Source organism: Serinus canaria, chromosome Z (genome assembly GCF_022539315.1).
Source record: "Serinus canaria isolate serCan28SL12 chromosome Z, serCan2020, whole genome shotgun sequence".
Lineage (NCBI taxonomy): Eukaryota > Metazoa > Chordata > Aves > Passeriformes > Fringillidae > Serinus > Serinus canaria.
The window spans coordinates 39,878,473-39,894,785 of NC_066343.1; the positions used below are offsets into that span (position 1 = coordinate 39,878,473).

General features: G+C 34.9%; 1 long non-coding RNA gene across 1 annotated transcript in view; it reads left to right on the forward strand.

Annotated features, from left to right (window-relative positions):
- The window catches only part of LOC127061040 (uncharacterized), a 125,864-nt gene extending 109,771 nt beyond the window's left edge, over window positions 1-16,093 (forward strand). The window contains exons 2-3 of the long non-coding RNA XR_007780452.1: window positions 1,307-1,456; window positions 15,855-16,093. This is a non-coding gene — a long non-coding RNA (uncharacterized LOC127061040). The remainder of the gene's footprint in view (window positions 1-1,306; window positions 1,457-15,854) is intronic.
- The last annotated feature ends 220 nt before the right edge of the window (window positions 16,094-16,313 follow it).

A 16,313-nucleotide genomic window follows, 5' to 3' on the forward strand; every position in this document is an offset into this window, starting at 1 on the left:
TAATCAGGACATTAGGTACAACTTACAGTTCTGGTTCCATCTCCTTTCGGCCAAGCTACTGTGTTTCTTCAGTGTTCACTTAATTTGTCTTGGATGCCCTTAGTGTGTAATTGTTTTCATCACTAAAATCTAGTAAAGTACCAGACTAGCAGGGCTAGATCTTTCTCTGTGAGGTGGCCTCATTAAACATCAGACTAAGCCCTAGCCATATGCAGAGGCTCCCCCACACACTAATATCAGGAAGTTTTCACCATGCTTTGACTAATTTTACAAGTAGTTCTGTTGCCTTCCTAGTGTGTTGTGAAGAATTAAATTTCAGTGCAGCTGCAATCTTTCTAAATGACTGGGGAACAAGTGTGAATGCTGAGAATATATTGTGATTCCTTATTGTCATCCATGAGAAATTGCAACTGCCACAGATGGTGTTGCAACTTCAAACCCCAGTGTTGCTGAACAGCACTGTAATGTTAATTTAAAACAAAAATGTAGAAGTCAATTCAGGATGCTACTGATTGGCATCAGAAAACCTTTATTACACTGAATGAAAGAGCTTGGATAAAGCAAATGTCAAGCAAATCTTGGTTTTACAGGCAAGCTGTTTTTAATAAAAGGGTTTGGAGATTTCTCTTCTAATTAGATTAATGTCTTCTTTCAAAGTTTAGTAACTAGAATAAAAGGAGACATGATGACAGAGAGGGTCTAAATATTTCTTATTAGAAAAATAATTTGTTAATTTGTAATACGTTTACCAATTAATTTTTCTTGTGCAATAACTGTATCTCTTGTTGAGTCTTTTGTGAAGTCTCAGTGTATGTTGTACTATTTTGCTAGCACTTGACATTAGAAAAAAGCATTCATTGAGGACTGGAACTATATTTTAAACAATAAAGTTATGTAAGGAATAAGATAGATGATTGGCATTACACCACAAGGGTACTTCAGTGAAGATTTACATTGTAGAAAATGACAGGCACCTGTGATGTCTTTTTAAGTGCTCTAAAAATCTTGTTGCAAAACATTATTTTACTTTAGCAGATGGCGTGGTGTCTTCTTCTTTAAAAAAATAATTTCTATTTATGGGCTGAGTTGAGCCATATTCATGTTTACTGTTGCTGTCATCTCGCAGGGACTTAATTGAAAGCATGTGATTTTCTGTAAAGCAAGATCATCATAGGAAGAGACAATTTACTGTGTGAGTAACATGCAGTAGAATGCACTGACTGAGTCTCATACTGATGTCTGAACAACATCTTCACTCTGCACTGAAATGGTTCTTTCTTCTTTTTGTTCTTTGAAAAACATCCAGATGGTTTTCATCAAGACGAGGCACAAGAAAAGCTCCAGCAACAGGACAATACACAGGGGAAATACCTTAAGGTCATGCTAGAGTTATCTTAATGATTGAAAGGTGTCATTCATATTTTCTTCATGAAGAAGGTGCATTTTTCACTGACTGGTATGTATGTGTTTTCCTTGTTATCTTTCATATCTAATGTTTGATGCAAAACCTGGGGTTTTTTGTCTCTAAGACCCCATTCAAACTCTGTGCCCTCAGCTAGTGTGGCAGACTCTTCTTTTGAGGAAATGGTTAACTACGTATTTGTGATCTATATATTTCTCAGCTAAAGAATACAACTGTACATAACAGAAAGCAGGTGTTACAAAGTCTAATTTTGTGGATTGGAACTGTTCTTAATACAGAATTTTTATTGTGTCTTTCATATAATGATATCCTATCAGCCATATACAAAATCCTACCTGCAAAATGACCAATCAAAAATCTATTTTTTTTTTATGTTCAGACAAAACATGTCCAATTATACCTCTTTGGAAAAAGATATCACTTGGGCAGGATTGTGTTATACCACAATTCACAATTGTTCATTAGTACAAAATACTGTTCACAGAAACTCTAAGAGAGATTGGATTGCTCACAATATGCAGGCAATACTTTGTTTTCTAAAATAATGTAAATCTTTTTTTGAATGGTTTGCATAAAAAACAGCAAAACATGTTTCTACTGATTTTATCAACAAGTCATTTGCCTCTTTAGTTTAAACTTTCATAGGTGTATCTGGGGAAAGAATGCAAAAGAGATGGCATAGCAGGTTTGGAGGGTTTTTTTTCCTAGGAAGGAGAAGTAGTTAAACATATTCATCATATAGTAGGGTTTTTTAACTGGGACTCCACTTATGCAATGCCCATTCTCACTGAATCATTGAATTTAATCAAAATGCTTGCATAAGCATCTTAAATTAATGAGATAATCAAAATTTAAAAGGAAAGTGCAAATAAATTTTAAATATTTCCAAAATTTTACATCATAGATCAGATTTCTTGCTCAAGGCATTTTGTACTTGAGGACAGAAAGAAAATGAAGACATGTATAATTATTTTGATATAGTCCAAATATTGAGCATATGCAAGTTGCACATACCATGTAAATCAGTGTTATAAGAGCAAAAAATATTTAAATTATTTAAATATTATCATATTTAAAACCCACTATTCTACCAGGTGTTTTATGGTGGCATTTTAGTCCTCAGTATTTTACAAAATCTGTCTTAGAGTGCAGCAATATTATGTTTAGGTAAAGAACATATAGGAAAATAGAGAAAAATCTATTCATATGGTCAAGAAGGTTTCTAAGCAGACTTTTGAGATTTTAAAAGAATGATGCTGAAAATCTGGGCTGTGGGTTTAGAGTTGGGAGGTAGGAAGCAAGTGGGTGGGACAAAAGGGAAAAGAAAATTTAATTCCCAGTTAGAGAATTGGCAGCTTTCCCTTTTTCACCATTACCTAGATGGGCACAAAAGAAGTGTGTTACAGAGTGACCTTATGACTCTAGTTAAGCAGCAGGCAGTAGCATTAAACGGAATCTTTACGTTTCCTTTTTGTTAGACATGTCAAAAGTTTAAAAAGCTGTTATTTTAGGAGTCTTTTTCTTTTTCCACCCTCAAAAGATTCCAGGTGAGCTGGGGGTGGGGGTAGGGATGATGTAGGAGAGAAACAATTGCTTGCCATCGGAAATACTATACTTATTCTTCCTCATTATTAAACTTGAAAAATGTTGCGCATAAAAAAGTGACCACCAATTTCTAGAATCTGTATTTTAAGTATGACATACTTAGCAGTGCTCCAATAGGGTCACTTTTCAGGCATATGTACATCTCTCTGGAGATGCCCAGGCAAAAAAAAAAGTCACTGTATTCACTATATTTGTATTATTTTTAGAAGAGAGCACGTAACATTTTAGAGGCACCTGAGGAGCTGCATCCATTTGACTTACAGTTTTTCCAAGAAATGTAGAATACTCTCATGGTATAGACCTATAAAGACAATATCCTCAGCTGATCTGGTTACATTTTTAACCTAAAGAGTAGCAAGAAGTTTTAGACAAGGGGACATGTTTTAACTTTCTTATCTGAAAATGCTGAGCGTAGCAGTGTCTACTGTGTTGTAGTAGTGCCCTGGCATTCATCTCCTGAAACTTTTATTAGCCTCTGCCTTTCCATTATAGCAAAAGTTTAACAGTAACAACTATAGTCTTAATTTTAAAAAATGGTTCCTTTAGAGATCACCTAGCCTGTATTTTTTTCAACAGTTGATTACTATGCTTTAAATTTGTCTCTTTCTTCATTCTGCTTTTCGTAAGCTGTCCATGAGGTTACTCTGAAGAGGAATATTTTTAAATCCATGAAAAATTTGGTTTTGAACCAAAAGAGAAAACTGAAGCTTCTCAAATACCGGAGGCAAAACAAGCAGGAGCCTAACTACAGAGAAGTAGGCAGAAATAGAGGGACGTTCCTTCATGTGCTTGGAAGTTAATAAGCAGTAAAATGTTAACAGGCATGGGTATGGTAGAGTTTTTAATCTAATCCTGTTCTTCTGGGGTAGATCTCCCATCAGTATTCAAGTCTGCATTCAGCAGGATAACTAGGCTTAGGTTCAGCACTTGAATAGTCCTGTGGGTTTCTTTGGAGCTGCATCTTCACTTAAAGCACTGTCTCCTTTTCATCTTTGTAAAGGATGGTTTCAAGACTTTACATCTTTCTTTCTCAGTCTGGCCACAAAACATTTGGAAATAGAGCTTACTTTGTGATTTTTTTCTAGTGATTCTAAGTAGTCCTCTTAGTGATTCTAAGAGTGAGGTGAGATTATTCCTATGGTAGAAATACTTTTATATATATGACGGAACTCAGCCTACTCCATTAATCAATGTAGCAAAAACCATACAGAAACAGATTTGTGAACAGCTTGTGAGGCATAACATCAAAAACATTGTAAATTTTAGTAATCAAAACGGAAATATTTTTTGTGTGTCTGGTGGTGCAGACCCTCTAAATTAGTTTGGGAAAAGACTATCTATCTGCATTTTCAAGAGACTGAACATTATTTTGGCAGTAATTTGATGCTGATGAAGATGTTGGTGTTGGAATAACAAGAGAAAAAGATTTTGCATAACTTTAGGCTTTTCTATTGAGTCATTTATGCAAATAATATGTAGAATAAAAACTGTTCATGGCTGCATCTAGCTCTGCAAATGACATTAAAAACGAAAACAAGCTTTACCTGAAAATGAAATAAATATGTGTATAATTAATCTCTATTTTACTAAGTAGTAAGCTTCAATCTTTTAGAGATAGTCTAGAAAAGACTAGTCTAGAAGATAGTCTAGAAAATAGAGTCTAAATTAAATTTGACAGTTTTATCCACTGTGTAATGATATCAACTTCAGAGAAAAAGGATCAAGTATATATTTGGCACAATACCTCATACTGTGTTTTATGGTATTTATCTTATTTCAGAGTTTGAGCTTGACCTTATTTGCTGTTATAAGTTTCAACAGCAAAAGAAGGAAGGGAACCATAAGAAAAATCCCTATTAACTGAAATGGCCCTCTCAGTAATTCCAATAAACTGGAATTACACTATGCCTGTGATCTCAATGTCTAGGTTAAATATTTGTGGAAGTATTGAAGTATAATCTAACCAACCCCCACTCTGCCCCAATTCCTTTATTCTTTTAGAATAGTGCAAGCCTGCTACCTAGAAGTAAGTAAACTAGGTCTTATCTCTAGTAGGACAGAGTTAAAATGTTTTGGCAGTTTGTAAATAATTCTGAGTAAGAGGGCTCTTTCCACAGTCTCATGGGTACATCAGACCTAAATTCTCATTGTAATTCTCCCAATTTATTTCAAATAAATTGGGATGCTTTGGTCCATTTCTTCCAAACTATGCAAGAGCAAATTTATATTGCTATAAGAGAAAGACTGCTTCCACTGTAACATCACTCCCTAAAGCCTTATTTGGTTCATGATTATTTATTAATTTGTTAGGCCCATTAACTAACAGAGCCCTGTTCATATGCTCAGCTTTCATGCAAGTCTGCATTATACCAGATTTTGTACTCTCAGCAAGATTTGTTTTATATCAACAGCCATAGAAATGAATGTCAATATTAAAACCAATTTTTATATTGAATGTACTGTTTTTTTCTAACCAGAATGTAAATATGACAATCCTAACAAGTGGTTTTTTAAGTCCTGTGATATTAGGGAGTAAGTTTTTATATAGTGTTTCCTCTTTTCACTGTCCAACGTCTTTTGAAGTATATTCAACTTTCAACTAATAAAAATACTAATAAAAAAGGCCATAAATTATGATCAAACACTTTATACCTCTTATACAGGTATTGCAACAGGATAGTTGTTTCCTTTATTTTCTTCTGTTTCTTTTCTTTGCTTTTACAAATCAATTTTAGTGATAATGGAACAATACATTACATGTGCATGACCACATTCATGTAAGAATCATGATCTTGGATTAGGGGATTTGCTGTAAGGCTTTAGAAGTAGGTGAAAAGCAGGGGAAGTGTCCATATGTCCTTTAAAATAAAATTATGATACAGTCTGTACCAAATGGATGCATGACAATAGTACAAAAAATATAAGCAACATGCTTGAAGAATTAATTCCTTAGAGGGCATACCTTTAAGTGTGCAGAAATATGACTGTCCTTTAAATATGTGCAAAACTATGTTTATCCTTTAAACACATGCAAAACTTAGCACCAGAAATGAATATTTGAATATAAAGAGATATCATGTCAAAGTGTGTTCTCAAAGGTAAGCTTGAAATAGAGATGAAGGTGACAAAATAAAAATCGTAAGGTTTACATTGAAAATTCTTTCTTATGGGTTCAGGAGCTTAAATTCTCTTGCCAATTTCAAAATTGTTGCAATCTCAGTTGTTATAAATAACTTCAGTGCTTGTGTGACTAATCTAGTATATGGTCTACTATATCTTCTTTACATATCTTCCCGTAGCCAAAGTTTTCAATCTGTCTTTGACTTGAAATTTGGATTTGACTTCCAAAGAGCTTGGTGAACCTTAGTTACCCTCTTGGATTCTGCATTCAGTATTTCATTTTACTCTCTATACTCATAACAGCTTCAATTTTATATTGTGGTTTAGTTTTTAGCCTCACATGCTTTTTTCATGTCCAGATTTTTTTTTTTTTTTAATCCTATGAAATGTCTGTCTGTACCTCTTGTTTTCTTGTGTATTTCTCCCCTATAACTTTTTATTGGGTTAGTCATTATTCCTTTGTCTCTTTTTACTCACCTGCTTCCCCTTCTTCTAAGGCTCACTTTTTTCATTCCATATTCTGTAATGCCCAGATGCTCAGTTCTGATTCAAGGAGACAGAAATACTGCAGAAAAGGTTAGATTGGGTGAGCAGTTTCTTTCTGGTTTTGTTACAATCTTAGGTTTGTTGCACAATGCAATTGGGAGACCATACTTGACTCCAAGTAGTGAAGAAAAATTGATCAGTGCTTCATTCATGCATCTAAGGACAGGCTGAAAATTATAATGTCTTGTGTTTATAAAACCAGAGTGACCCCAATGCTGATTTGGGGAATAGCAAGGTCTGATGGTATAAGCATTGGTCTCTAAAATTTTTTTTGAGTTCTTGATATCAAAGCACATCTGACTTGGGTTTTTATAAACTTGAAAAAATTTTGCACTTTTTCTATATATTTTGCTAAAATTTGAACCAAATTACAGAGAATCTTGGAAAAGGTCAATTATCTTTTAATAAAAATGAGGCTCATATTAGCACTTTTGGTATTTTTCAGAAAGCACAGGGAAAGAAAATATTCAACACTAATATTTTCCTACCAAATATATCAAACACACCGCATAAGTATCACTGAAAAACAATTATCATACAAATACTACTTTCTTGCTGAGGCTAAAGATTTGTCAAATTTTTCAACATATTTTGTTTTCAAAACCAGTATTTTAATTATTTTAATGTCATTGATTTTGTTTATATTTACATTATCTAGTTATTATTTCCATTGGAATTCAAGAGCTGGAGATCTAGCTGAAATCAGCAGTATTTTTCCTTTGACCTTGAAAAATTTAGATTTCTCACCTCTCTAATAAGACATATCACATACTACATAGTACCTATGAGATACCAAGAAAAAAGCAAGAAAAACATAATTGTTTGTATTCTTTTCTCTAGCTATAATTTTCAAATAAATTTTAATTTTCAATGACAGGTTTTGTTTTATGCCTGACCATTGTTTGGATTCCTAGGAGATCAGCCAATGTATTTCAGCTTGTGGTGCAACAAAAAGTTACACTGAATAAAGCTTTTGAATACATGTCAGCTAATAAAAAAGCACTGAATCTTCTCAACATCTACTTTTTCAATAGTAAATTTAAATATTTTTTTAGTATGTTATATCTGCCACCATAATTATTGACAGCTTTCCGTTAGCAGATGGCTGCTGCAAACTTAGATTTCAAGCAGCTGTCATCCATTAAATATTTTCATTTTGAGGGAAATTAACTTTTGAATTAATATCAAAGATGAAAAAAAAAAGACCCTTCTCTTTAGCCAGAGCAGGAGATGTTAATGTATAATTTGTCATTTTCTAATTCAGCTCTTTCCATTTGGTTTTGATTTAGCACTAGACCTCGGAAACCAGAGCAGGCATCCACACTCAAAAGCTGTTTTAAATTATGTGCAGCAAGATTTTAAACACATTAGCAACAAGAACAAGCTGTCCTCATACTAACTGGTCCCGCTTTGTTCTTGATTGTGGAAAATCTCACTTTAACTGCCCTCTAATTTGTTTCAGATAGCTACTGCACCAGCAGCTGCCTTGGCATAGGATTAAACACACATGAAAATATAATCTTTCTACACAAATTATTAGCAGTGCCAAAAGCCATAAAATCTCTTTTGGAATTTTTTTTTCTTTTTTTTTCCTATTTTCCTATTTTTATTTCTAAAATTCAGTTCCCCATGTTCTTCTCCAAAGTCTTTCTTCATCCAATCCTCTCAAAAGTACCTGGAAGGAATTAAAAATACAAAATTGCCTGGTTTTCTTATACAGAGATGCAGTTTTGATACTTCACTCTTGGTTGAAGAGTTTGCACATCAGCTTGCATGAACTGAGAATCTACAGAAGATAGATGTAGAATTCTTCAAAATTAGGGCAATTTCTTAGTAGTTACAAGTACCTAAAATAAAGATAAGACAAAGGATAGCAGGATCACCAGCAGGATTACATACTTTCTCTTTCAGATATTTTTGTTTCAAATGAGAAGATATCTCATTTTGTGTTTTGTTCTCATTTGAAACAAAACACATTTTGTTTCAAATGAGAACAAATGAAAATCCAGAACCACATTTCAAAATTACCTCATTCAGGCAGCTAGTGGCAGGACAAGAGGACATGGACTCAAGTTGAGCCAGGGGAGATTCAGGCTGGGCCTCAGGAGTAATTTCTTCTTGGAAAGAGTTGCTAAACATTGGAATGAATTGCTCAGCAAGGTGGTGGAATCACAGTTGCTAGAGGTGTGCAAAAAAAAACTGGACAAGGCTCTTGGTGCTGTGGTCTAGCTCACATGGTAGGACTCCATGATCTCAGGGATCTTTTCCAACATAAATACAAAGGGAGCTAAGAAATTCTTTTAATTGCAGTCATCTTCCAAAAATTGCCTTTTATATAGATGTTGGGGATTTGTAAGCATGCATCATTTTTGAGAATGGTGACAAGGGAAAACCTAGGTACTTCTTTTCCTGTGACTGCTGAAAGGATCCTTGGTGACTAGTACACTATGAAAAGAAATATGATCCTACTCTTGCTTTCATCCCTAGGAAGCGCTGGAAGATTTGGTGGTGGTGATGGTGTCCCTATATATGCAAATTTTTCTTTTATTCCATTTAATTGAAGGAGTCTGCTACATACATTCAACTCGGTAATTTCATATCCTTACAAAAAAGGTTTGCTTTTCACTAAGGTTGCTAGAAAAAGCAGTTGCTAGACAAAGGAGTTAAGTTGGTGACGTGCTTGTGTCTCTCCCAGACCTACCAGAGTGTGTGGAAGATAGCTTCCTGACACAGTTGGTGATGGAGCCACCAGGGCTGTTCCCACCGAGATCTGCTGTTTATGAACAGAGAAGGGCTTTTGGGAGATGGGGTGGTCAGAGGCTGCCTTGGACACAGTGAGCATGAACTGGGTTTTCAGATCTTGGTGAAATAAAGAAAGGGGTCAAAAAAACCCCTGCCTTGGACTTCTGGAGGGCAGACTTTGACCTGCTAAATTTAGTGTAGAGACCCTAGGGAAACAGTCCTCAAAACGAAAGAGGGCCAGGAACACTGGACACACTTTTAGAAGGAGGTATTAGAGGCGCAGGAGTGGGCTGTCCCTCATGTGCTTACAAACAAGCCAGCATGGACGGAGAGCCATCTGACTGAATAGTGAGTTTTTGTTGCAACTCAGGGCAAAAAGAGAGTTTATGACCTCTGGAAGAAGAGGTAGACATATCTAGAAGAGTATAGTGATGTTGGTAGATCATATAGAGACAAAATTGGAAATTAATAAGTTCATCTGGAACTCTGTGTGGCAATCACTGTAAAAGATAACAAAAAGTATTTTTATAAATTTATATTAAAAAGAAGGTGTTTTCATAAGTACATTAACAACAAAAGAAGGGCCACGGAAAATCTCCATTCTCTACTGGGCATCATTTGGAATATTGTCACCAAGGGTGAGGAAGAGGGTGATGTACTTAATGGTTTTGTCTCAGTCTTTAGCAGAAAAACTGGTTATCCTCAGCTCCTTGACATGGGTAACAGGGACAGGGAGCAGAATCCAGGAGGAAGCTGACAGTGACCTGCCACTTAGACAATCACGCATATAGAGCTGGCTAAGATACACTCAAGGGTGCTGACGTGGCTGGCAAGGGGCTCACCAAGGCTCTCTCCGTCATTTACCATCAGTCTTGGTTAGCTGGAGAGGTCTCAGATGAGTGGAGGTTCACCACTGTGATGCCCACATGCAAGAAGTATCAGAAGGAAGACCCAGGACACTACAGCCCTGTCAGCCTGACCTTGGTGCTGGGGAAGGCTATGGAACATATTTTTCTTTAGTATGATGACACAGCACATACTGCAAAACCAGGGGATCAGGCCCAGCCAGCAGGGATTTAGGAGGGCCAGGTCCTGCCTGACCAACACGATCTCATTTACGGCCAGGATGGAAGAGGGAAAGTCTGTGATTTTTTTCTACCTGGGCTTCAGTGAAGCCTTCAATAGAGTTTGCCTCAGAATTCTCCTGGGAAAGCTGGCAGCCCATGGTTTGGACAGATGTTCTCTTTGCTGTTTTTAAAACTGTCTGGATGGCTGGGCCCAGATAGTTTTAACGGTATTAACAAGTCCCAGTATTAATTGACATTATCAAGAGTTTCATTGTTTTGGTCTGTTGAAAAATGAACTACTTGCACGTGTCTCAGTTTTGTTACCATATTAACTGTGAGCATTAAGTAGGGTATTTGTATGAAGTAAAAGCTTAATCATCCTGAAAAAACATTGAGAAATCTTCAGGAATTCAAGCCTGTTGCCATATTGACCAAAAAAATTATTTCTTAGGTTGAGTTAAGATTTGGTCATGATTTAACTGTGCTCAAGAGTAGCTGCCAGGAGGCATTGATTGCCTCGTACACAGGTGATGACAGCTGCCTGCTGTTTGCATTTTGAGAGAAGGTGGGGCAGCCAATCCTTAGAAATTGAGAAGTGTCTAAATTGCCTTTTGATTTGGGATCATTAAGAAAGCCTCTGAGTATTGGCAAATTTGAATCTGAATTGTCTACAAAGTGTTTAGGGTATAAAAGAAACCACTTAAAATTAGATTCTCTTTCATGAATGAACACTATTAGAGTGTGCTTGAGAGCTGGATCATCAGCTTATGCACCTGTGGAGAGGCAGCTAGGTATTCAGAGTGAACGAAAACCTTGGATTTATTTCAGACAACAGACATGTGCATGGTCTCTTGGTTCTGATCACCTATTCCTTAAGCTTTGTGATTTGTGTTTGAAGATGATTCAGTGCTGCATTTTTTTACAGAAAACTGAATTAAAATATTAATTTTGTTTTGGGCTATGAAGAGTCAGGAAAACCAATGTTAAGGGATGTATTTCTGCATATACAATTTTATATACTTTTCAGACTAATTCCACTCAACTTTTATAGGTTTCTCACTTCATGTTGATGTTCCTCATGCTCTTCAAAGCATAGTTTCCTTTGTAAATAAATTCCTTTTCCTGTTCCCTAAAGAATCTGAGTTTTTTCCTGGTACACTTCCTAAAGGAAATTAATCTAGAGCACTTCCTATTTTTTTTTCACTTTCTTTCTTGATGGTATTGGAGATATTTAACACCTTTAACATCAATAATTTATTTTAAAGGTTCAATATTTTTCTTCTCTTAGAGTTGAAAAAAGCATTATTTTCCTAGATCCATGTCCTTCTGGCTGCCAGTTTGAGTTTGGCTTCAGCCTGCAGTCCCACTTCCTGTCCTGAACACGGGACCATAGAGTGGTGGCTGCATTTCAGCAGTGTGGATCTGTGTAACTTTTTTGTAAAACACTTTGCTCTGCAGGTTTTCATTCCAATATCCCTGGCCAAGTCCTGTGTTTAGAGCTCAGTGAACAAGGAGCTTGGCTGCAGTTTTGTGGTCTGGATCAGACTCCTTGCCTTTTGAAATTTATTCATATCCCAAGAGTGGAGGTCTTCCTGGCAATAAGCCAGAGACCTGCTCTTTCCTGAGGTGAGAAATGGGGCTATATCAGGATTAAAAGTGATAGTTTTTTCACTTAGTGGTCTTCTTGGCTAACTTCCACTCAAAAATTCTGAGTTAGAAAGGGATAAAATTTCCACACTTATTGAGCAAGTAGAAGTAGAAATGTTACAGTTTTTCACATCACTTTTACCAGACCTTTTTAACTTACTACTGCATTTTGAGGTATTAAGACTCATGGACTAGAATCATATTCTCTCCCAAAGGCTAATTCTTTTCAATAAGTTACTCACAAAGCTACATTATATATATATATATATATATATATATATATATATATATATATGTGTGTGTGTGTGTGTGTGTGTGTGTGTGTGTGTGTGTGTGTGTATATATAATTTTTTTGATAGCTATAAAGTCAGAAATTCATCTTTGCATTAATGATTTCTAACTAAAAGTAGAACTCCTGTAATTTTCATACTTAAATCTTCAGGCTTCTGGAGGATACAGATTAGTGCTTAGTACAATAATCGATGGAAACAAAATAAAAAAGATTATCTGACTTACCATTTAATAAAATTATCTACAGAGGGCTAATATAAGCAAATGGGAAAATTTTCTGGAAGTTTGCCAGTATTCAATAGCCTGCTCTAGCTTTGATTCTGGTGAAAAATGTATTTCAATTTCAAACTGATTTAATCTTGGATCTAGAACCAGTATCCCAATCATTAAATAATCTGAAATTGTCTATGGCTGTTGTGTCACTGGCATACTGTTCATCTTTCAGGAAGAGTTTTTTGTACTATAATATCATACACAGATGCATTTCAGTTCTGACCTCCAGTAACTAATTCTGCTATTTCTGACCGAAGTATTCCCAGCCAAATTCAAAAGGAAGGACTAAAAGGCATTTCAGATAATAATGGGTTGTTTCTTATTCACTCTCCTAACTCAAATATGTTATTCTGGATTCGCTATCATGTTTTCATAATTAGTGTTATTTCAAAATGAAAAGATAAGATTTTTTGGAAATTTCCAGCATACTTCCAATGTACTTTATAGTCTCCTCTACTGTAATCCTTTGTGATTACTTCAATTATTTTTTTCCTTTTGGTTTGAATATACTAAAGTATTTGAAAGAAAAACATAACTGGTGACATGGTGTTAACATTCAAACTTGAAAATATCCTCTCCCATAAGAAAACTTACTGTTTGGGCAGTGGAATACTATTTCAATATCTCTTGGTTTTATTACCTAAAATGCTTCATTAATTATTTAATTGTTCTTGCTTTCTAAATTAGAATCAATCTAAAATATTTAAAACACTAATATATTATTAAAATAATTAGCAGGCAAAGTGGCAAGTTGCTCACCAAAGCAGACACTTAACAACTCCCCAGTTGTTGTCAGACTGTGACAAAAATACTGAACAACTCCAGTTGTTGTCAGCCTGTGACAAAAATACTGAATAGGTGACTTCCTTTTAGAATAGCTTGCAAAACCCTGGGCAGCCAGTACTCCCAGTATATATCACATTTCAAAGTCTTCAGTTATTTATTTAGTTCAGATGTGGAGGATTTCTACCTATTTCCACCTTTCATCTTTGAGCAATTCTAGAATAGTGTCTGGTAGAATAGTGGTTTAATTATTTGTTTATGTTTATTTGTTCTAGATATTGTGTCTAGAAGTTAAAGCCATTGTAATATGGCTGCAGCTGGGATCTGTATGTAGAGAATATTGACCACTTTAACCTGTCATAAACCAGCTGGATAATAAGATAAACAGGGAATAAGTAAAGTAAGGACTCATTAATTTGGCTCATGAGCAACAGAACTGAACTTTCATTGGGTTTTGGTAATCTGAGAAGAAAAAAAAGAAAAGAGAAGACTTCAGAGATGAAGTGTGAAATAAGTGTTTTCACTTTGTATTTCTGATTCATTAACACTGGGTATATATACCTAAACTGATTAAAGTGTATTTACTAATATAAACTTGAGGGGTTATTTCTGGTCTTTTTTCAAATTCATGTTTGCTTGTACTTGAAATTTGATATGTACAGAATAGAAATTTTTTGTAAAGAGAGGTGGAGACTTTAGAAGCTGCTGTGTTCACAGCATGCCTTTTCCATCAAGGCTAAAGAGAATAGAAAAATCATTACTGAATTTTCAATACTACTCCATTTTACAACAACTTGAAAAATGTTTGTAGAACATTACAGTAACATCATTCCCCTGTGTTTATCAGACCTCCATTTGGAAGGTTGCTCGTTGCAACATTGGAAAGAGTTTTGTGACTTAGCTGTAGGCAACAGTAGGTCTTGATGCAGCCTCAAAAGAACATGTTGAGAGAATCCCATCACAGAAAAAGTTAAATCTCAACAGTATCAAAATAGACCTGGAAGCTGTGCCACTCTACCTCCTCAATTCCAGGTCCTCAGCTGACTACGGTTAAAGTTCTTTTTCTTCCTCCTAAACTGGAACACCTGCAATGAACCTGTTGCAATAAACCTGCATCAAATATCAAGTATGCAGGCATGCAATAGCCTCCTGGGACAGAAGAAACTTTGATTGAAAGCTATTCTCTGGTACAGGCTGAGGTAGGTTTCAAATGTTTTATGATTTCCAGAAAACCATCCTCGCCACTCACTTAATAGGCCAAAAAAGGAGTAAGTCATCCAAGAACCAGGGTAAAACTTGTGCCTACCTTTCTCATGAGCCTAACTTTTAAAAGAACCAAATCTTCTTACCTTAAATTAAGCATTTTGACATTTTTAGTCACAATTTTTCATTAGATTTCTGAAAAATCCCAAGACAACTTTTTGATGAATAATTCATTCACCAAGTAAAATACACTTAGGTACATTAGAAAACATAGTTCAGAACTGATGTAATTCAGAGCTGTTACACAGACAGAGTTATATTCAATTTCTTCAATGCAAATTTAATGCTGTAACTTCATATTATGACATTACCGCAAATGAAAAGGTCTTACAAGGAATAATCCTGTGTTTTTCCAGAGATTCAAATTAGTTATTTATCTATTTTTATCAAAAACATTAAATTTCCCTTTGAAATCATCACTCACTGTTCATAAACAAAAATGAAATGGCGGATTTCTGCACAACATGTGGAGTTATCTCACATGTAATGAACGTGGTAAGAACCAGGATTATAAAGAGAAATGAAAATCCACGCCTTTAAACCCTCCAAGCCCCTACAGTTCTTCATATAATTATTTCAACATAGACATATAAAATATAACAAACTCTTCTTTCGTCCTCTTTGCACACAAAAAATAGCACATATATGCAGGCCATTATGCCTAAAATATTTAATATTTTTTAAAGTAAAGCAATTAGGTTAAGCTGCTCCACTTTTTGTATTCACATGAAAGTGTTTCTATGTGTCTGTAATCTGCTTGATATACTTAATGAAATAGTTTGCTCTAGAGAGTGGTAGAAAATAATAGCTATGTCACTATTATCTGGTCATAATAAAAATAAAAATATTTATATGTTTGTCTTCCATTTTACGTAAATATATATGAATTTTGCATCTTGAGACAACAATGAGGAAAGCCAAAGTAGAATTATATTGCTGTTCTTTATGTAAATACCTTGTTTTCAATACTTGTTAATATTCTTAGCTGACTACACAAAAAGACTGAATCAAGATTAAGGCCCTCTTCTTGTAAAAACATGTGTTTTTACTTAACTTTATATACTCTGAATCAGTTCTTTAACTTCTTTTTGCAGATATTCAGTGGGATCTCAAAAATGCTGAGGACAAGCCAGCAAACTGACAAAAGCAAACAATTGGCATAAAAAACCAATGCATCTACTGGAAATGTATGACCAGTAACAGAGAAGATACCAAGTCATTCATGAAAACCCAGTGAAATGCAAGAGTGAAAGAAGCATAATACAAGAAAAATACAAGAGAAGATTACTCATGAGGATTAAAAGGAGCAAATGTTCAGTAAATATTTTTTTCCACATTCAGAATAAAAAGAAGATTGATGTATCATACAAAAATTATTTTGGTGTATGTTAGCATTTTGAGTTTCTGAATAATGTTTATTTGAAAACTCAAAAACTCCTAGGAAGTTTAAAAAGAATGACTGTTGTAACATTTAAAAAGTTAAGCACTATAATAGTATCTCTGAATTAGGGATTTGGACAGGATCTCATATACTTTGTATTTATTTTTATAGA